This window comes from Physeter macrocephalus, chromosome 2 (assembly GCF_002837175.3).
Source record: "Physeter macrocephalus isolate SW-GA chromosome 2, ASM283717v5, whole genome shotgun sequence".
Taxonomy (NCBI): domain Eukaryota; kingdom Metazoa; phylum Chordata; class Mammalia; order Artiodactyla; family Physeteridae; genus Physeter; species Physeter macrocephalus.
This window is the reverse complement of record NC_041215.1, coordinates 97,323,572-97,346,058: the sequence shown is the minus strand read 5'-3', so window position 1 is coordinate 97,346,058 and position 22,487 is coordinate 97,323,572. Positions and strand designations below refer to the sequence as shown.

At 32.1% G+C, this 22,487-nt stretch overlaps 1 long non-coding RNA gene across 1 annotated transcript in view; it reads right to left on the bottom strand.

Moving 5' to 3' along the window:
- Positions 1–1,578: 1,578 nt before the first annotated feature.
- The window catches only part of LOC129391413 (uncharacterized), a 199,933-nt gene continuing 179,024 nt past the window's right edge, over positions 1,579–22,487 (bottom strand). Inside the window, exon 3 of the long non-coding RNA XR_008615482.1 lies at positions 1,579–1,628. This is a non-coding gene — a long non-coding RNA (uncharacterized lncRNA). The remainder of the gene's footprint in view (positions 1,629–22,487) is intronic.

Here is a 22,487-nt window from a genome sequence, read left to right as displayed (position 1 = left end):
TTTCTTTGTGTGTTTTTTTTTTTTTTTTTTCCTGGAACCGTCATCCTCCTTAACCTTTTTTTTCAGGGGGCGGTTCATAAACCAGATTCATTTTTCTAGATAATTTTCTTTTGGATATTTTGTGAGCTGTCTTGGTACAAACTGACACCTCTCTCAAAAATCCTTTAAAATTTTACTGAATATGGTAAACTTTTTTTTTTCTTTTACCTCCGTAACCGGCAAATGCACCATAGTTAAATTGAGCCCCCAGTTAAATGATAAGCTCCTTTAGAGTATGTTTTAAAGCTAGCAATAAACTATTTCTTTTGGTTTATAAATTATGAAGACACAAATATTACTAAATTAGCTGTATATTCTATTAAAAATTAGATATTTTTCTTTTTTGTTTTTCTCAGAAATTTGATTATATCTTTTTGAAATAATGAGTAAGTATTTTATATAATTATCCATTAGCATGTTCAGATGTTCCATGGGACTTCCTATTTCTGGGGAAGCAATCAATAAAATTATAAGTAAATAGCTTTAAAAAATATGCTTTTTATGCTTAATACTTTGGAGAATTAAAGTTTCATTATATGTATTTTAAGTGTATAAACTCTAAATCCATTTGTTACTTAAAATTAATTTTATACTCGTAATAACTTCCTTTGAATTTACATTTGTACACAAAAGTAGATGTACAATATTTTTCTGTCTATGGTATGAATATCACAAGGAAAAATGCAGACATTACAGAAGTTTTATAAATAATGTAAACATTCTTGAAAAATAATATCAAAAATATACTTAATGTACACACACACACACACACACACACACACACACACTGAATCTGAGGGAAGCATAATCAGTGGATGAATCAATCATGCCTAAGTATATCTTATTAGTATGTCCCGCGAGAGCCTAAATTCTTTATTAAAGGAATACTTCCAGACAACTACATCATTCTATGAATATGTGCCTTGGTTATGTAAGCATCAAAATGCTACATCTAAAATCCAATTAAATTGCCTAAGTGTCCCCGCAAATTATTTTACTTCAAGTTGAGAATGACCAAAATGTGTTTATAAAATGGTTTACACATATTTCTATTGTTAGAGAAAAGTAGACTTTAGATCTCTTGAGTATATATCTACTTCAAATTGATTATTCCACTGCTTAAAGATACTTCTAATATATAACTTGTCACATCAGTATACATCATAAGTTCTAAGAAATGTACTGAATATAAGATAGAAAAAGAAAAGTGCATTTTGAATGGTATTCACTTCCATTTAACTCTATTTCTAAAATTTTCTTCTACATGAGAAACTATTTCTAAATAAAATATTTATATTAGCTGAACTATTTACTAAACTGTGATTAATTTACTTACAGAGAGGTTGGATCTGGTTAGTACAAGTTCATGATTTTTTGGTAAATTCAGTAGGTTGTAGAAGAAGGAATCTTTTTGTTGTTAATAATGAAGGTCACAAATCTACTATCCCACTCCTTCAGCAAAGAAAGAAAAAGGATTTAGACCTTTTGCAGCTGTCTGAAAATTGTATAAATGGCTTTAATATTAATGTGTTTCTCTTACTTTTAGTATTCCTCGGAGAACCTAATACCAGAGGTCAGTTCCACAGCTTCTGTAATAAAACATAGTCTTGTTAAATGTTGTGTAAAACTATGTCTTTTGCCTTTCCTCCTTTACTGCAACCAGAATGCAAATTGCAGCACACATACTTACTAAAACATAAAGAAATTTACTAAGGGCAATCAGGCATGTGTAGTGTCCATTATATTATTTATGAAACCTAGCACTTAAAATTTTATAACAAATTAAAAGTATAATAAATACAACATATTATATGCCTAAACAGAGTCCATATATTCAAACTGAAATGGTGAATTAAGAAAAATTTCAACATAATGCAAACTAAGAGAAGGTGTATGTTAAAATTCTTACTCATGGATATTTCATGAGATGCTTGAATCATGAAAACAATTACCTCAGTTTTTCATTCTGCATGTGTGATCTATGGTTTGGTGTGCCTAGTAAATTCTAAAAATAATAAAATATAGAGATAAATAGACAGATATAGATACATAAAGTGCCAAGCATTCATCAATTAGCATTATTAACTGTTACACTTCCCAGGCCATTTCTCAAGATTGTGTTATCATGACTAACTAGTTATTGCGTAGCAAATAGATTATTATAATATTTTTACGTCTAATTAAAGTTTTTAAGAAAATATTTCAGACCAAAGAGAATCTCCTTATGTTAATTAGGAGTCTCAATCTGCAAGAAAGATAGAGGAGTATAACATCTTTTTTAAATTATAGGAATAGGAACTTTTTGATTAATATTTTTTAAGATAGAAGCCTTTAACAGCTCAATTGCTAGTGTTTCATGGAGTATATTTCTGCTAATATAGATCAGAATGCTTAGTTGATTTTATTTTTTCACTATTCATCCAGACATTTAAGGTTATAAGAACATGTTATATTCCTTATTTTTTTAATTCTGGAAAATACTTATGTCACCATGCACAGCCCCTGCAGACTGTACACTCATGTGCTTTGCATACTGAAAGAATGTATACCATGGAAATATGTACACAGAGTAACATGGGCTGAGAGCTATATGGAATTCATAATAAATTCCAAATTTTATTGCTGTGTAGCAATTTGACAAAACTGATTTGAACAAGTTTACAGTATGAACCTCCGTGCCATCTCCATATTTGTGACAATTATTTAAACTTTAATATACACATAGTGACCACCTGAGAAAGGGGACAGGATTTGGAAGATTGAAGGGTAAAATATATCTCCATTATATGTTCTAGCCAGTGTTTGAGTGCACTTTCATTCATAAAAATAGAGAAGGCAGGCCAGTTCTTCAGCTGCACTTATGAAACCTTTAAATAGATTCTGAAAACTGTTGATTGCTGTAACAATGACAACAGTTCTCCAGGGAGTACATTAGGGAGGGGAGAACAGAAAATCAACCATTTATTCCTCAAAACTGGTAAGGGGTAGGTTGTCTAGGAGGAATGAAAGAATAAAAGTAGGTATGCATTGACAAATGAGCTTCTATTTAGGTGAGAGCAAGGGAACACATTTAGATAAAAAGTAATCCAAACTTTATACATAGGATGATCAACTTTACACTATCTTTTAGAACCCATAAAAGAGATTTGAAAGTCATGGTAGTCATCTTCAGTGGACATTATGCTGCTGTAATTAAAAGGTCAATGGAATATTTCATGAAAAATGTCAAGGTCCCAACCAAAATATTAACTTATTTTGAGAAGAAGCCGGGATACAGTTCATATTCTCCAGAGAAAATATAGTTAAAGATATAAATAAAGAGAAAAAAATATTCAGGAGGAGAAATTAACAGAGATCAAACCAAAGAAATGAAGGAAAAATAGTAGAATACATTTAAATTTTTAACCTGGGAGAAGCTAGAATAAGAACAAGTATTCTTGTAATCTGTAAAATCATGAAAGCCTTGGGTGGAATTCAGAGGTCCTTGGAATGATAGAACAATATCATATTGAAGCTTAAAAAATTATGGACAAACAAAAGCAAAGACAATTTTAATATACAGTAAAATAGTAGGAATCAAAATACATTTAAGAATGTAAATCCAAAATGTACATTTTCAGTTTATGTGGGTGATAAATGATGAGCTTCAGAAGAAAACAGATGCCTGTAGTCGAACACATCCTTTAGCATGGTAAGAGCTGGGAGGATGCACTGGATGGACAATGGGCCTTACTAAATTAAGTAACTTGTATATACATATATAAAAGTTATCTAAACATCAATAGTCTTGAGAATTTGACCCACAGAGACTAATTTGTGGACATTCTAAAAATTAGTGCTCAAAAGATTTATTCTAAATCACCATTCTTCCGTCATTATTGTCAAACTTTAAAGTGAAACAAAATTATTCTAGAAGAAACAGAGAGACTAAAAATAATAACAGGCATTTGGCTGAATTACCCAAATCAGGTGATTTTTTCCTTAGTGAGGATAACAAATTTTATATTTAATTCTAATTACTACCAGCTTTCACCTTACTGCCTACATAAAATCCTCATGAAGTTCATATTTGTTAAAGTATTCCTTTTAATATCAAATAATCTACACAGAAGGGGCTTTTCTGTTACCTCTTGATTTCTTCAAAGAGTATGCTATATTTAAACTCTAAGATAATGTTACCAGCTTTTCAATATTATTTAAATCTAAAGAAAATACTGATTTTCAAACAATTAAGAAGAGAAAATGTAAATACAAAATAATTTTCATATGCAGAAAAGCAATATATTAATTACACAAAAGTAATCATTGATTTGGTTTTAATAAGACTACAAACATGAAAAATGTCACCCACGATAGGATACATATATTGAAAGGACACTGTGAAACTGGATACTTACCCAAGTTCATCCTAACATTTTGCCATCCAAAGACAAAATAAGAAATGGTCATACGTCCGATACCCCTGTATTTTGTAAAAATGCTATGCATGGAATCATTAATTATATTGTTAATTATTTCTGGCATAAAACCCAGTGCTATAAAATTTTCTCAGAATTCTAAGCTAAGAAAAAGTATGTTTTCACTGATGAACTGCTTTGTTTTATTTTACTGGACAACAAAAGCTAAGGAATCCATACTGTTTCACTTATAGCTTTGATTGCTATGGAACTCTGAAATTTGTTTTTAGCTTCAGTTACCTCTCTTATCCTTTGTATTTGATAACTATGAAAATAACTCTACTACTTTTATTATGAATTTTTCTTCCTATTATTAACCAAGAAATAAGATTAATTTAAATCAGCAATAGATTCTTTAAAATTTATCATGTGAATAAAATTGTTCTAGGTATCAGATAACTAGGAAAGACCAAACTGAAATAGGTTTTTAATGAGTCTACATTATTTAGGTTTTTAATGAGAGTCTACATTATTTAGGATAAAACTCAAGCTCTTTTAACAAACAGAACCCCACATATAGAAACTAAAAAGAAGTTTATTTCTCTCTTTCTCTCTGGGGAGTCCAAACATGAACAATCCAAGACTGCCAAAGTTGCTTTACACCACAAGGTTATTCAGGCATCTGAATTCCTGACATCTCGTGGAGCCATTATTCTTTTGGTTGTAATCCTGCATGGTTGAAACTGGTTTCCCTCAATGTCTATATATGAGCCTACAAAAAGAAGAAAAAATAGAAAGCCCTGGGAAAGTATCATCTTTTTTAAGGAGTCTCAGAAATTGCATGCATCATTTCTGCTTATTTGCCATTGCTCCGAATTTAACCATGTTACAACTCATAGCTACAAAAAAAAGCTGATAAATCGTAAGGACCAGTCAAGTGCCTAGCTAAAATTGGGGGGAGGAGGGTGACATTTATATTTCCATATGGAGGAAGAGTATGGATATTGGAGTAAAATTACCACCTCAACCATAGCTTCCTTGCTTGATATATTGCCAATTTACCAACTGGCTTCTATGTGTAATAAGAAAACAACAGTACACTGAAGTGGAAAATCTTTAGTTTTATAAATAGATGGGAATGGTTTGGCATTCCAGACTCACTGATTATTAGCTGTAAATAGTTGTCAAGTTACTTAATTCTGAGTGGTTGTACTCTCATTCAGGAAATGTGGATAAAATATCTAATTCACAGCTTTGTTGACTTAAGTATAAGTCAAAATAAATAACAGCAATTAATATTATTAGAGAGGAAATTATAAATTGTTCTTTATTGAAATATTATATTCTTTGTCCACTAGTTATGATGACATCTCAATCAACACTTAGTCTTTTGGATTTACTTCTAGGAACCTACACACACACACACACACACACACACACACACACACACACACACACACACACCGGCCCCCAAATAAGTCTCTATGTGTTAGAAAGGAAGACCAGAAAAAACTGCTTTTCATATAATAGAAGATGTGCTAACTAGGGAATACTGTTCCATTGCAATTAAATAGGCAGGAACTGAGAGTACAGACTAAAGGCTAAATGTATATTTACCACTTTGGCTATATACAAACTTAGGAGGTCATTGTTACTTGGAAAGTAATGCTTTTCAAGCGAAATTCTCTTTTTTTTCCACTAGTATTTGTTTTGGTTCCAATAATAAGTATGAAGGCAGCTGAAAGAAAGATGTGAGAGTGGGAGTCGCCTGCGATATACACTTGAATGATTTTCTCCTCATGTATCTATTAGCTACTATGGTGACAATCTGTTCAAGCATTCAAAGAGAAAATAGTGTGTCTTACTTTTCCATCATTTAAGTAACAGAATTTTTAATTTTAGTTACCAAAATTATGTTTATACTTTTGTTTAGAAATTTGTTGATTTTCAGGCTTCCCTGGTGGCACAGTGGTTATGAATCTGCCTGCCAATGCCGGGGGCATGGGTTCGAGCTCTGGTCCGGGAATATCCCACATGCTGCAGAGCAACTAAGCCCATGCACTACAACTACTGAGCCTGCGCTCTAGAGCCCGCGAGCCACAACTACTGAGCCCACGTGCCACAACTACTGAAGCCCGCACACCTGGAGCCCATGCTCTGCAACAAGAGAAGCCACTGCAGTGAGAAGCCCAGGCACCACAAGGAAGAGTAGCCCCCGCTCGCCACAACTAGAGAAAGCCTGCACGCAGCAACGAAGACCCAACGCAGCCAAAAATAAATAAATAAATAAATAAAATTTATTTTAAAAAAAAGAAATTTGTTGATTTTTATGTTTTTACATGTAAAACAGAAATTTTTGTAATGTCTTCATAATATAGTTAAAATTTATTTTGTAATGTCTTCTCAATACAGTTAAAATTGATTATAATTGTCCCAAATACTTGTAATGTCTTCACAATATAGTTAAAATTGATTATAATTGCCCCAAATATTTAGTACAGTGGTATCTGATAACCAAGTATTTTCTCCAGTGTGCGCATATCTTAGAAATTATTTTTAAAATGTACAAATCATTTTTATCTCTTACTCTTAAAAATGTATGTTTGGCTAACATATGCAAATAATATGGTCATTCAAGTTTTGATTAAGGTATTCTATGAGTGTCTTGACAAAACAAAGACCTGTCTGAAGTAAAATAGACAGCAATATTTCAGGTAAACATTGAGTTTAAGTCCCATAATTGATTGTTCAAATTACTTATTATTATTATTATTATTTTTTTTTTTTTTGCGGTACGCGGGCCTCTCACTGTTGTGGCCTCTCCCGTTGCGGAGCACAGGTTCCAGACGTGCAGGCTCAGTGGCCATGGCTCACGGGCCTAGTTGCTCCGCGGCATGTGGGATCCTCCCGGACCTGGGCACGAACCCGTGTCCCCTGCATCGGCAGGCGGACTCTCAACCACTGCGCCACCAGGGAAGCGCCTTAATTACTTATTATTAATTCTCTCATGTGTATGGCATTTGATTTGAAGATAATTTTTAAATTAATATTTAGTTTTATTCTTAAGTGATCACTAGCTACTAGCTTATCCAGCTAGTAAGTGACTTTTTGTGTTAGGAATGATAGGTCATTGATTAGCCTTGTTTGCTTTACTGATATTATAATTAATAATGTAAAATAAAGTGGGTAAAGTTGAAGACTAAATGAAGTTAACTACAATTGAAAAGAAAATTACAATCAATCTGTGTTGTTGCAATTAGAATTTAGAATCTAGAATCATTCCAAGTAGTAAACTTATGATCTATATTACTAAATTTCCAACTTCATATGGATAAACTAATTTTGAATCTTTGCTTCTCTTTTCAAATGCTGCCTATTCTGCCAGCATCTTATCACATGTGTGCTATTAGTGATTTACCTAAAACCTCTCTTAATAGGCTTACCCAATTCAGTCATTTGTTCTTATTTATTGATTTCATATTTCATATCTTTTTGGCTTGCTTACCTTCCCACTTTTTTCCTCTCTTTATTTAACATTGTTTTCATTAAATCCAGTTTAAATTTACTGTAAAAAGACTGCCTGGGATCCATTTCTTCCTCAAATGTTCCTAGCTCATTAAGTCATTACCTTTCTGGAGGTAAATTTATTTAGTTGTTAAGTGGGTACACCAACTGTGCTTATCTCTTGGTGTGTTGGAAAGGTTGAAGTACTCATCATATGACAACAAACGTTGGAAATTATCAGTGAATTATTATTTTCCTATAATCTTCCCATTGGATGTCTTTATAAATTGTCACACACACACACACACACACAAACTGTGAAGAAGCTTTCTGAATAATCAATGTCCTAATGAGAACAAGTATCAGTAATGTAAAAAAAAATATATCAGGATCAAACTGTACAAAATTATCAGTAATATTAAATTTACCTTAAAATATTAAATTAATGTATACGATCCCTTAGACCCAGTTCTTAACTGAGGACTTTAAGTGTGAGCTTCGAGTGAGCATAAAATTCATCTTCATTATGCCTATCTTCCAGTTCAGCTCTGTGACAGTGTATTTCTTAGGAATATTTTTTCAATACACTGTATCATTAGCTCCTGAGGATCAGGTAGTGAACAAGAATATCCAGAGAAAATTAATGACAAATACACTTAATGCAGTCTTAGGCCCCAAATAAAGAGACAAAAAGATCTTGTTTAATCATATATAAAAGAAAACAAAAACATACAATAGATATGGTCAGTAAATATGGGATTGTGTAGGCGGGACTCACAGAACCTCAGTAAATTTGCTCCCTGGAAAAAGCAACAAAATTACCAGTAAAGTTATCAAAATAAGCCATTTCAGAATTCTGGCAATTAATCAAAGGCACAGAACAAGCTAAAAGTAAGAAAACTACTAAGCCTTGTGAGAACTTCAGGTTTATGATATTTTAACTTAGAACTACACCTCTCCAGCTCCATGAAGTAGTAGCCATGAAAAGGCAAGTCTTACAGCCAATGGTGAGGGCTGACCTTTTAGGAAGCTCTAATATTCCTATAACCAGAGCACAGCCAATTGCTTTTCAGGCATGCCTGGAATAATCCCATTCCCATGGTGTTTTCAAAAACAACAGCAATCTACTTCAATCAATAACATCATAGCTGCCTAAGGCTACCATTTCAGTTGGAGCAAACAAAAGCCTGCTCAAGATTAGAAGGAAATACCTAATGAACTAGATCACAAATAGCAGATTTTGAAATGCTCCAACATATTCTTGAAGATATGAAAGATGCATTCATACACAGGGTTGTGTGTATGCCCAGGAAAGACTTGGGAAAGAGAGGGCTCAAAACCCTAACTTTTAGCTGACAATTAGGACCTCCAAAAGCAGGAAGTGAAAGCTAAGACTTACTAGTAAACTTCCTAAAATTTGAAGGTGTGTCCTCACAAACAGATCCCATGCCAAAAAAGGTGGAATATTAGGTCAACACATTTAAGAAAATCTTCTGAAAGGTCACTGGCCTACTACTAAACTATGAAATCAAAAGCTAATTAATTTGATACACAAGTTAAACACATCAAGAAAAAAATAAAGGACACAAGTCACCAAATTACTACAGAGTTTTAAAACATATTAGGGAAATGTTATAAAGACTCTTACACCAATAAATTTGATGAATTATACAAAGTGAATAAACTCCTTGAAAGAGACAAACTACCAACACTCAAAGAAGAAGAAATAGATAACATGAATAATCCTATATATATTAAAAGCATTGAATTTGTAGGCAAAAACCTTCATATAAAGAAAGCTCCAGGACAAACTAGATTCACTGGAGAATTCTAGTAATCATTTAAGAAAAAAATATTACCAGTTCTACATAACTTCTTGCAGAAATTTGATGAGAAGAGAATATATCCCAACTCATTTGATGAAGCTAGTATTACTCTTATAACACAACTAGACAGATACTATAAAAAAAAAGTATAAACAAATATCCCTCAATAATGTAAGTGTAGAAGTTCTAAATGCAATTTTAACAAATCAGAAACAATTATATATATATATATATATATATAAAGAATAATCATGATTAAATGTGGTTGATTCCAGGAATGAAAGTTGGCTTAACATTCAAAGTTTAATCAATGGAACTCACTATATTTATAAAATTTTAAAAAATGGGATCATCTCAGTAGGCATGGAAAAACATTTGATAAGATGTAACATCCATTCATGATTTAAAAAAAAAAAAAGTATAGCAAAGTAAAAATACAAGGAAATTTCCTTAACTTGATAAAGGACATCTATGAAAATCCCCAGCTAAGATTTTACTTAACAGTGAAAGAGTGAATGTTTTCTCCCTGAGATCAGGAAAAAGACAAGAATGCCCATTTCTATTCAACATTTTATTAGAGGTTACAGCCAGTGCAAGAAGGCAAGAAATGTAAAATAAGAGGTCTCCAGATTAGAATGCAAGAAGTAAAACTATCATTATTCACAAATAGTCTACGTAAAAAATCTGATGTACTCTACAACCTACAAGAACTAATAAGTGAGTTTAGGAAAATTGCAGGATACAAAATCCATATGTAAAAATCAAAAATATTTCTGTGTACTAGAACAAACAATTGAACATTTAAAAGTTGTTTATGGTTTCATGAAAAGCTATAAAGCACTTAGGAGTTAATCTGAAAAAAAAGATATAAAATACCTCTACACTTAAAACTGTAAAACATTACTGAAAGAAAAAAGAAAACCTAGAAAAATGGAGATACACACCATACTTATGAATCAGAAGACTCAATATTATTAAGAGGACAATTCTCCCCAGAGTGATATATAGATTCATTGCAATCCAATTAAAATCCTAGATGGCTTTTTCATAGAAATTTGAAATCTGATTCTAAAAGTCAAATAACCATTCAAAGGACCTACAGGTCAAAGAAACATTGTAAAACAACTATGTTTGTAGACGTACTATAAAGTTATATTAAATAGGACAATGTGGTGCTAGTTTCAAAATAGAAATATGGAAAATAATAGAGTGTTCAGAAAGAGACCCATATACATGTGGGTAGCTGATTTTTAACAAAGGTGCAAAACAATTAAGTGGAAAAAGGATAGTCCTTTCAACAAGCGGTGCCAAAACAACTGGATATCCATATGCAAATAATATAAGATATTTGATCCACAACTTGCATCATATAAACCATTAACTCAAAATAAATCATAAATTTAAATGAGAAAACCTAAAACTGTGATGTCTGGAATGAAATATAATAGAAAACCATTGTGAACCCTAGTTATGCAAAAATTTCCTAGATACACACTAAAAATATGGTCCTTGAGAGAAAATAATTGATAAATTGTACTTCAATGAAAGTAAGAATACCTACTCTTAGAAAGAAACTGTTAAATGAAAACACAAGACTTGGTAAAATATTTGTAAATAAAAAAACTAAAGTCTAGAAATACATAAAGCACTCTCAAGATGCAATAATACACAGCAAACCCAATTAAAAATGAGCAAAAGATTTCAAAAGGCCACCAGAGTAGATATATGAATGGCAAACAAACACATGAAATGATGCTACACATTGTTAGTCATTAGAGAAATATAAATTAAAACTACAATAAGATATCACTGCACACCTGTTAAAATGGCTAAAGCTTAAAATTAAAAAAAAAACAACAATAAGAGAAAACAAACAATTGACTATTTCAAATGAAAACTAGGATGTGGGGGAATTAGAGCTTTCATACACTGCTTGTGGCAATATAAACTAAGACAATCACTTTGTAAAACAGTTTTGCAGTTTCTCAAAGATAAACATACACTTACCATATGATCCAGCCATTCTACTCTTAGGTATTTACCCAAGTGAAATAAAGGATAATTCCATACAAAGTCTTGAACACAGTTGTTTATGGCAGCTACATTTGGAATAACCAAAATATCTGTGCAATGAAATACTACTTAGCAACATAAAAAAGCATATACTATTTATACGACTTATTAACATATACAACTTACAAAATAACTATGCTGAGTGAAAGAGTCAAGACCAGAAACAGTACATTCTGTATGATTCTTTGTAAAATTTTAGAAAATGTAAGCTGACATTGACAGAAAGATCAGTGGTTACCACAGGAGGATAAGAAAGAAGACTGGATAAGGCTGAATGGGAGGGATTACAAACAGGCACAAAAACATTTGCGGGGGCGGTAATGGATAGGTTCATTATCTTGATTGTTGTAATGATTTTACAGGGGTGTAACTACGTCAATACATATAAATTGAACACTTTAAATATGTTCAGTTTATGTATTTCAATTATACCATAATATAGCTGTTTAAAATAAAAGTATTGATAGACCCTAGGAGAAATCAAATCTGAGTATTGAAGTAAGGTAATCATTTAGATTTTTTCCTGATTTGACAAAAAGAAAACAAAAAAGTTAAAAATAAAGGTAATACCATGCTGCCCTGTTTAAGAACAAGGGTTTGCAGCTATGCAGACTTGGATTTCAATCATAGTTCTTTACTTATTCCTGTCTGTTTGGGAACCTAATCTTTTTCTCTAAACCCTACTTTCTCAATTAATAAAACTGGATTATGGAAAGAGATTTCCTGATTGCTACTGGGAATAGAACCAGCCATTTAACTGGCACCTGCACAATTCATGAAATTTGAATGGATAATGTATTAGTAAAAAATGATTGTAAGACATGTATGTTCTGGCTTATCAAGAATAAAGATATTAAGAAATAGGAGAGGGAGAGTCAAAGGTACAAAACTTCCAGTTGCAAAATGAGTGAGTTATGGGTATGAAGTGTACAGTGTGGAAAACACAGTTAATAGCTATGTAATATTTTTGTATGGTGACATATCATAACTAGACTTATCATGGTTATCAGTTTGAAATGTATAGAGGTATCAAATCACCATGTTGTGTAACAGAAACTAACATAGTGTTGAGAATCAACTATACCTCAAAAACAAACAAACTCATAGAACAAGAGATCAGATGCGGTTACCAGAGAAGGGGCTGGGGTGGGGGGAAGGTGAAAGTAGGGGGATGAGGAATTGGAAGAAAGCAGTCAAAGGTACAAACTTCCAGTTATAAGGTAAATAAGTACTAGGGATGTAACGTACAACCTGATAAATATAGTTAACACTGATGTATGTTATATGAAAGTTGTTACGAGAGTAAATCTTAAGAGTTCTCATCACGATACATTTTTTTTCCTATTTCTTTAATTGTGTACCTATATGACAGGATGATTCACTAAACTTATTGTGATAATCACTTCATGAGTATGTAAATCAAATCATTATGCTGTATACCTAAATTTATACAGTGCTGTATGTCAATTATATCTCAATAAAACTGGAAGAAAAATATTGACATAAACTAAACTGCACGCATTTAAAAGTATAGTTTGGTAGGTTTCTATATCATGTAAAAACCTTAGGACCATATGTATCAAGTCTGAAGTTTCCTCATGCCCTCTACAATCCCTCCCTCCCATAAGCCCCCTCTATTCCTAGGCAATCATTGATATACTTCTGTCATAAGAAATGTTTGGACTTTCTAGAATTCTGCATAAATTGAATCAAATGGAGTCACTAAACAAACAAACAAACAAAAAAGAATAAAGACTTTAGAGCAGTGAACTATTTTAACAGAGATAGCCAAAGCTTCAGATGGCTGACTATTAACAACCAAGTTCATTAAATGAAAAGCCAACCAATAATCCAAAAATTACAGAATTTAAAGTAGTTACCTGAGGAGGAAATAAGGCAAAGTAAATATCAAAAACATTTAAAATAAAATCAACAATTACTCTCAATTTTAAAATTTGGTTATATATCTGTTAATTTTAAGCTATTTTTAAAACCATTTGCCTATCAGAAGATCTTCAGTGTTCCATACTTTGTACAGGATACTGGTAATGCTACAATAAACAAGACAAATTGTTCATGTTTCAGGAATAATACTTATATAGATCAATATTGACAAAACTCCAACCCCAGTATAAAAATACTGCATAAACTACACCAAAAAAAAAAAAAAAAAAGATAGATGTTCTTGAATCACACCCATAGAGCTTCTAATTCAGTAGGCCTGGAGTTACCTTGGCATATACCTTGGAAAAATCTCTAGAAATACGTGAAGAGTTTTGGATATACTATTTTGAAATAAACAGTGTTTCTCCCAGAAGATGTTATAAGTTTTAATATCAGCTTCACAGGAAACAACTCAAAAATTATATGAGATACACATAATCAGATATATTAGTGAAAGTTATGTATCATAACCACACCAGGACTGAGTTTAAAAATAAAACCTTAAAACCTGTCATACTCTTGGCTTATTAACCCACAGATTTAAATTAAAAGGCAATAGACAAAAGGTAGAGCTTCCATAGAGCTAAGAGGTTTGAAGATTTTTACAAACCACTGCTTTGAGCTGGAAACATATATGTGTTTGCATATGAAACAAAATTGAAGTTTATAAGTATATGTCATTTGTTGCTTTTGTCCTCTTTCTTTATCGATAGTCCTTAAACATTGTTTTTCTTCAAAGTGAGCTCCTGGTAATTAGTCCTCTTTAAGCCCATGGTAGTGTCTGGGTGAGTGTTTATATCGTGCTAAAACTTGCCCTCTTTCATATTTGCAACTGTAGGACTAGAGATGAAGGCCTGATTAGATGTATGGATGAGCCATTCTTTCACAATCCACATGCCCACATGTCTTTTAGATTAAAGCTTGTACATGCTATTGCATTCTCTCAGCATTTCATATACTAAATGAGCTCCTGTGTTATTTGTATATAAGCATTAACAAAAGGGAGAAATAAACGTGGACTAAAGAATTCAAAGAAAGCCTTCAAGAATAATGTAAATTATACATGTATTTTAAAAACTTCCATACCCTAATTTTAAGTAATACTATCGTTCACTCTTTCTGAAATGGATTTATTTTTATATTCTGTGATAAGCATGTTATTTTATTTATTGAAAACATAATAAAAATAGAGTTTACATTATCATCTAAGTAACAATTCCAATAAAACTAATAGTGAACCCCACACTTTCTCCCCCAATAGACACAGGAGATCTGGTAGCCACTAATTTTATTTTCCAACTGAAATTCTTAATTTTTGTTGGAATTTATTTGCTTTGTGTTGAATATGTCAGAAATATAAACATTTAAAATTAGATTAAATCTACTTCAACAATACATTAGAAATTCCTTTCAGGAACACTTCTGATATTTGTACTAAATGAAACAAAGATCTATAATCAATAAATCTCTGTCCTTTTAGATCTCAGCTGTATTACCATATTTGTTATCTTATTTCAAAAATTCAGTAAATATGAAAAAGGAATTGTGTTTAAGGCAATTTCGAATTCTGAAGATGATTCTCATGCATGATTAAAGCTATAAATTTTAAGAATGTAATAAAAAAGTATTTGTCTTCTGTCATAGGCATTAGATATTATTGATATAATATTTGAAAGGTTCTGCATTCCAGAAAATGGGGGGGAACAGATTTGACTCACTAATTTAGCAACATAGTACCAATAATTTATTTAATACTGGATTTATATAAAGCAAATTTAGATATATGAGAATATTAAAATGACAAAGTATTTGAAAGAGAATTCTTTTAAGCAAAATTGTTATTGATATGCAAAGTTGTTATTAAGGTAGCCTGTATTCGGACTGCGCAAGAGGAAGGAAGCAAATTTTGATGACTTACTTCTTCTTCAATGCTTTCTGCCATCGCCTTTTCATTCTAAATAAACTTTTTTGTTTATCTCTCATCAATTGGAATTCTGAATAACACTTTGTTTAAAAAAAAAACTTGCTTTAAAAAGTTTAAAATCTACTATGTTTTGAAATAGACATATAAAAAGGTATAATTAATATAATTACATAGATGAATAACCTGAAGCCAAAGAAGTTAGGTAATGTGCACATAGTCACACAATTATTAAATGGAAAAATTATTTATGAAACGTAGATCACTAACTTCAGTCCTAGTGCTTGTCTAACTCTATCAGTTTTTAGAACCATGTACAAACTGAAAATATAATGATAAAGAGGCAGAACTCCAGTCAGAAACCTGGGTTTGAATCCAGACTTTGCCATTTCCTTGCTCTGTGACCCCTGTGATCTTGCTTTCTCTCTGCAAAGCAGGATATTTAGAGGGCTTACTTCTTAGGGGTACTGGAAATTTTAAATAAACCTATGTATGTGAAGTCACTCAAGAGGTGCTCAGGGCCCAGCCTAGCTCTGCTGGTTGCCATGGAGTGGTTCAAATGGATGTCAGAGGTACCTGAACTGCGGTACAGCTATATCATAAGTCTCAGAAAAACTGATACCAGACCATAAATTCATTTTATTTCTCTCTGAGCACCCAGTATACTTCTATGTATACAGTATGTTCACAATAAAACACCTTTTAATAATGGACTGATCTAATATGAAGGATAATATGGAATAGAAAGAGCAGAGAAAAAAGCCTTTCTTAATATATGTGCAAATTACTCCTTTAAACCTAAACTATATGAGGCTAAGGGAGAATCATTTTTATCTGTGAAGGATCCTTGTCTGAATACTCAGAAAGTGAGTGAATTCATAGAATCCTTGTCACCATTTAATTTAATGTGTTCTATGGAATACTACTCTTAGGTGAAGCTCTTTAAAAAGTGAGTCCCATGCAAAATGGGTTTAGGAAATAGTACAACATCTGTCACCCTCTTGGAGCTTTGCCCTGCACATTGCACATTTAGATCTCTCAGAAATCCTGCCTAAATAGTTTACAGAGGCAAACTATTATATACAGGATGGATAAACAACAAGGTCATACTGCATAGCACAGGGAACTATATTCAATATTCTGTGACAAACCATAATGGAAGAGAATATGAAAAATAATATATACGTGTATAACTGAGTCACTTTGCTGTACAGAAGAAGTTAACACAACACTGTAAATCAACTACACTTCAGTAAAATTAAAGCGAACGAAAATGTTTAAATTGGTTTAATGAAGTGTTTCACTTTTTAAAAAAACTAGAGTTCTCTTTCACAGATTTCTTGTTAATTTGTAACAAAACTAGTATCTCATGGAACACACATTAGAACACACTCAAGCCATGGGCAGTATTATAATACCCTTGTCAATGTTAAAATATATGTATATTTTCCACAGGTACTCATTCCTTTCATACAGGTTAGAAGAAATATTTAGGATTCATTTAAATTAAGACCCATTCTATTGGCTACTCCATGATTTCATAGACTCAAGTTGATACTTTTTTTACTGCTTTTAATTTTGATATGTCCTGCATTTGTCAGTATTTGATAGTATATCAAGATTTTCTTCAAACCTCACCATGGGTTACATAAGTCTCAAATGAACCCTGTAGGGTACAGAAATGTGCCTATCTACATCGGGATTGAAATTACAGATGAAAATCTATTACTCCTTTTATCTAACTTCTTTGTTCTCAGACTTTTTCTTCAGTAAAAATTTGTTTGTGTGATAAGGAGTCTGCCCTAAATACATAAAAATAAAATTACTCTCAAACTCATTAGACAATTGGCCTATAGCATAATGAATCTCAGAATTAACACTTATTTTTGAAATCTAAATGGTTTAACTTATTGCTACACCAGTTCTTTATTTCATGGACTATAAAATTCACAAAATATTGAGCTTCATGGGCTATGAAATAAAAGCCTATAAAAATTGTCTTAGAATGTGTAATTATCTGCTAGATCAGGCATTTTTATGAAACCTATAATAAAATACATTGAGAGTTTTCTGTTAGAATCAATTGATATCTAAAAACAGAGGAAGCTAATTGGAAAATAGATAAGGTCATCATAATATGCGAATAAAACAAAGGAATAACAATAACAAAATCACATCCTTCTAAAAATATTCAATACAATTACGTTTTCTTAAACCACTTTAATTCTTGCTGAAAAATCCCAGGAAATGAATGAACAGGTTTAATTACAGAAAATAAAACAAAATCACTACCACCAAAGGTCTAAATCTGATCCTTGATACTTTTAGTATTTTATTTCCTCCTCAAAATGGACTGAGAAATTACTTAGAATATTTAAATGTATCTTTCAGTGAGCTACAAGATGACTTGCTCTCGCTCACTCTGGCGCTCTGTTTCTCTCTCTCTCTCTCTCTCTCTCTCTCTCTCTACTGGATAGTAGATTTACAATTACAATAACCTCAAATGGGAAAAAGTCATTTCATGAGATCCTGACTTATTTCTTGTGATCTAGACTATCTAATTTTAGCTTTTGTTACTAAACAATAGTAGTAAATTGGACTAAACTAGTGGTGAAGTTCTTAGGTAGTGCCTTAATGCCTCCAGATTCTCAATATTTTTTTCGTTATATCCCATTCATGTATAGTCTAACAATGCCCTCTGTCCTGATTTTCAACTGGATATTTCCCTGATGACATACTAGCTAAAAGTTTACCTTCTTTTATCTCTTACTATAAAACTCTCTTTCAGCATTTATCTTCATTTTCTCTTTCAAAAATTCTTAAAATCTGGTTGTGATTTAAAATACTTTATTCTAAACATTAAAATTTATATTTTTCATCAACAGAGTGATCTAAATTATTCAGATATCTTGATATTTGTTTGTATGTAAATATACATAGTAAAAACATTCATAAATGAGTTTTATTTCACTCTGCACTGCTTTCTTGCCAATCATCTATTTCCTGTTTTATCATGATTCCTGCAATAGGACAACAGGTTGTTGTCCTATAATATGTGTTCCACTTCTTGCAAAATAAAACTGCTGATAATTTTGCTGGACACATAGCAATGATAAAGACTGCAATTCCCAGCCACCCTTAGAATTTTATATGGTTCCATGACTAATTCTTACCAAGTGTTCCATGTTAGGGTCCATGAAGCTGTCTTCAAGAACAGCTTTTATCTGTGCTTTGCCCCTTTTCTTCTTTTTTCCATTTGTTAAGTCAAGCAGTCAAGCAGTTCCTAAGCAGCAGCATAGCTCCTAGGCTAACTTGCCACACTCATTGGTAGAGTCCAATGCGTCCAAATGGATTTAGACAGTTGGGCTCTACTCAGGCCACAGCAGGCAATATAAGCTCATTCTCACATCACTGCCCCTTGCCCTACCCTCAAGTCTGTGAGGGTGCAGAGTACACCCAGGCAAATGCTATGCACTCAGCTCTGTTTCACAGCTGAGGAACACTCAGTTCGTAGAAACTCCTAATTTTGTAAGGGAATTGCTGGCAAACCTTTCCAATGTTCACCCATTAGGAAGACATTACCTGATGGTCCTGAATGTAAGCAAATCTTCCTTGCAAAAGGAAGGTATACTTTTCTATCCTGGGATGTCTCTGGGGAGGAGAGATATTTTCAAAGAGGAGACATATCTATAAAGCTCTGTGGAGGGAATGACTATTTTATCTTTCCAGGGATGCCTGCTCTTACAACCACTCTTAAGTTGGCTTCTAGCCTCAGAACTTGTGCAAAAAGGAATGCCAGACCAAGGAGAATTATCACCCAATAACATCTTCCTCTCAAATATGGATGTGACAACACCATGAAGATGAGATTTATATTAGATGCCTGGTAAAATGGTATGATAAAATGAGGCTAGGCCCTTGAGCATCTCATAAAACTGAGCTACCATATCAGTCCGGGCTACTTATCTCCTAACTGTTAACTGAGAACACAATTTTTGCTCTGTTGAAGTCATTTTTATTTTGAGTTTCTTTTACTCAAAGTGAAACTTAATCCTCACTGATGAAATTGTTTTTTGTCCCTTCTTTAAAAATATGTCAAAATAACATAATCTAATATCAGTGAATTTGCAAAGCATAGACAAATACAAAAAAGAAGGAAAAACTTACCATAACTCATACATTTAGAAATCACATTATTAAAAATTCAATCTAATCAGTACTACAGATGACATTATAATGGCATATTTACTCATAAATATTTGCCTACATTACTGATTATTTTATGAACAGAGTTGTTGAAATCAAATAACTATGTTAAAAGATTTTTAAGACTCAAATCAAAACGTCAAAATTTTCCTGTTGAAGTGAATTTCATACACGCTTACTAAGAGTGAATGAGAGTAATTTCTTCAACATATTTTGTTTGAATTTGTTTTATGAGATTACTAGTGAATGTGAACACCATTATATGCTTAGTAACTGTTTGTATTTTTGCTGAACACTGAATTGATATCTTAGTTTTTTGTCAATGTGTATCTTGAGATGTGTGGCTGAGTCCATTCGCTTTTTCCTTTTGCAGTTAGTTGGGTTCCTGTCATGCATCTCTGCCCAATGGATTGAAGGCAGAACTGACTTAAGTAACTCCCAGGCTTGAACTATAACTAGTTTTCCATAATTTTCCCCCTTCCAAATAGATTATGATTTTGAATACTACATTTTTTAACTAATACACTACTGAAATCTCAAATCCTCATACTTCATCAGATTATGGGCATAAATCACTGTCTAGATTTCATTCTCAAAAAAGGAATGTCTCTAACTCCTACCTAGCAAAAATTGTCATCCAAAAATATCACTGTTTATTATATCAGGGCACTCCATCTATGCTCATGAGTAATGTACTCTAGTCTACTCATAAATGCCTGCAGCCCATGAAGTCACAGAAAGAAACACCTGAATGCCAATGATGTCAATGTTGCAAAAGTCTTAGGTGATAATGTAACTCTCTGAGCAGATTCCTATTTCTCTGGATTTCAAAGCACAAAACCTTTGAGATCACAGTGTAATCCATCTTAACCCCATCATTCAAGGATCCCTCTGTGTCATTCTGCTTGATTCTCTTATCCCCATAAATCTTTTGTGCTTTGCTATTATATCATTCTTTAGCTTTCTGATTATACATTTTTCTTCTCATAGGACAGAAATATGTGTTGGGGTCAATGTGGGGAACTAATCCCATTATGATCTCTTCTATTGTCTCCTCCAATAATAATTATACTTATAATAATATATAACCATAATAATAATTTGATAGTACTTATATAACCTACTAATAACTATTGTTTTAAATTATGCTTAATAATTTATTATTTATAATAATTAATGCATTTCAAACTGTATTATTTTTTAGCTGTTTTTCCTCTGATGCTTTAAGCTACCTGTCTTATATCCAGTTATTTTTTTTCCCTCCTCTAAGTTTAATTTGATTTTGAAGTTATATGTCTGTTTTTCACTCTGAAGATGCTGACAGTTTCTGGTGGGAACTAAGAATGAGGTTGTCATTTCAGAATGAACCAAAATAATTTATAGGATCATTTTTTCAAATGTTTAGAAGATTCAGCTATTTTGCTTTAAAAAGTATAAAGAAGAACACAAGTACAGGGAAGAAATATTAATCTATCTATCACTGCAAATGAGTATAGATAGGATAGGCTGATCATGTAAATTTGAATAATGGTAACACTCTGCTTCCAGGGGGCACTCATTAGGCATGACAAACAGGACTCCTACTGGGATACTGAGTTGTATGATACTAAGGTAATCTACTAAAACTGAAATACAGATATTATCGTTTCCAACTAGAACAGTTTTTATAACAGGTTGCATAAGAAATACAATGTAAGGATTAAAGAAATTGTGTTTGTAAAGCATTTCAAACTCAGTTGAAAGATATAACTTTATAAATGCCAACTGCGTTATTTTCATAACATTTTATTATTTTGCAATTAGAACAGTGCTTACGTACAAGAGTTACTTTTCAAAAGATAATTTATATAACTAATACTTGTGAATATCCATCCAATTTCAGTTGCTGATCAAAAAATTTTCTAAAGTCAACACCAGTGTCACAATTACCTGGCTTAACAACAATTAAGAATTAAACTGTTTATATGACGATTATTTTTTGAAGCAGAAAACTAACACATCCATTATTTCACAAGCTTAATTCTCCTGGTGATTAAAAATCTACTAGTAGAAAATGAGGTACTTAGTAACTTTCTTAACTCTTGAAGTGATAATAATCTCATTTTACACCAGAGATTGAGTTAGTAACTTGGGGACAGAATCTATTAGATACTATTGTGGCATTAAGTTTAACACACCTCTACCAATCACTATCAGTATATATTTAGAAGAGATCATTAATGCATGCAGAGATCATTAATTTCACAGATTGCCTTGCCCAATAATTGCAGTTGTTAAATTATGCCAATGTAATCTTGAGCATTTTGCTTGTTACTTGGTTAGTATACAAGTTTCATTTTAAAGTCTAGCTAATAAGCATCTGTCTTCTGGAAAGATGTAAAATAAAACTAATGTGTGTTTCTAAAATGTCATATAAACTGACTCTTGAGCTATTATAATTTATTCATTTTCACTTTTGCAATAAGTTTGAATCATTCTTAAAATCTACCTATAAATTAACAGTACTATATATAGACACAGGTTTGAGTTTTCATGATATTTCAGCAACACTGAAGTCAACTTCTATGTGTTTAAGAG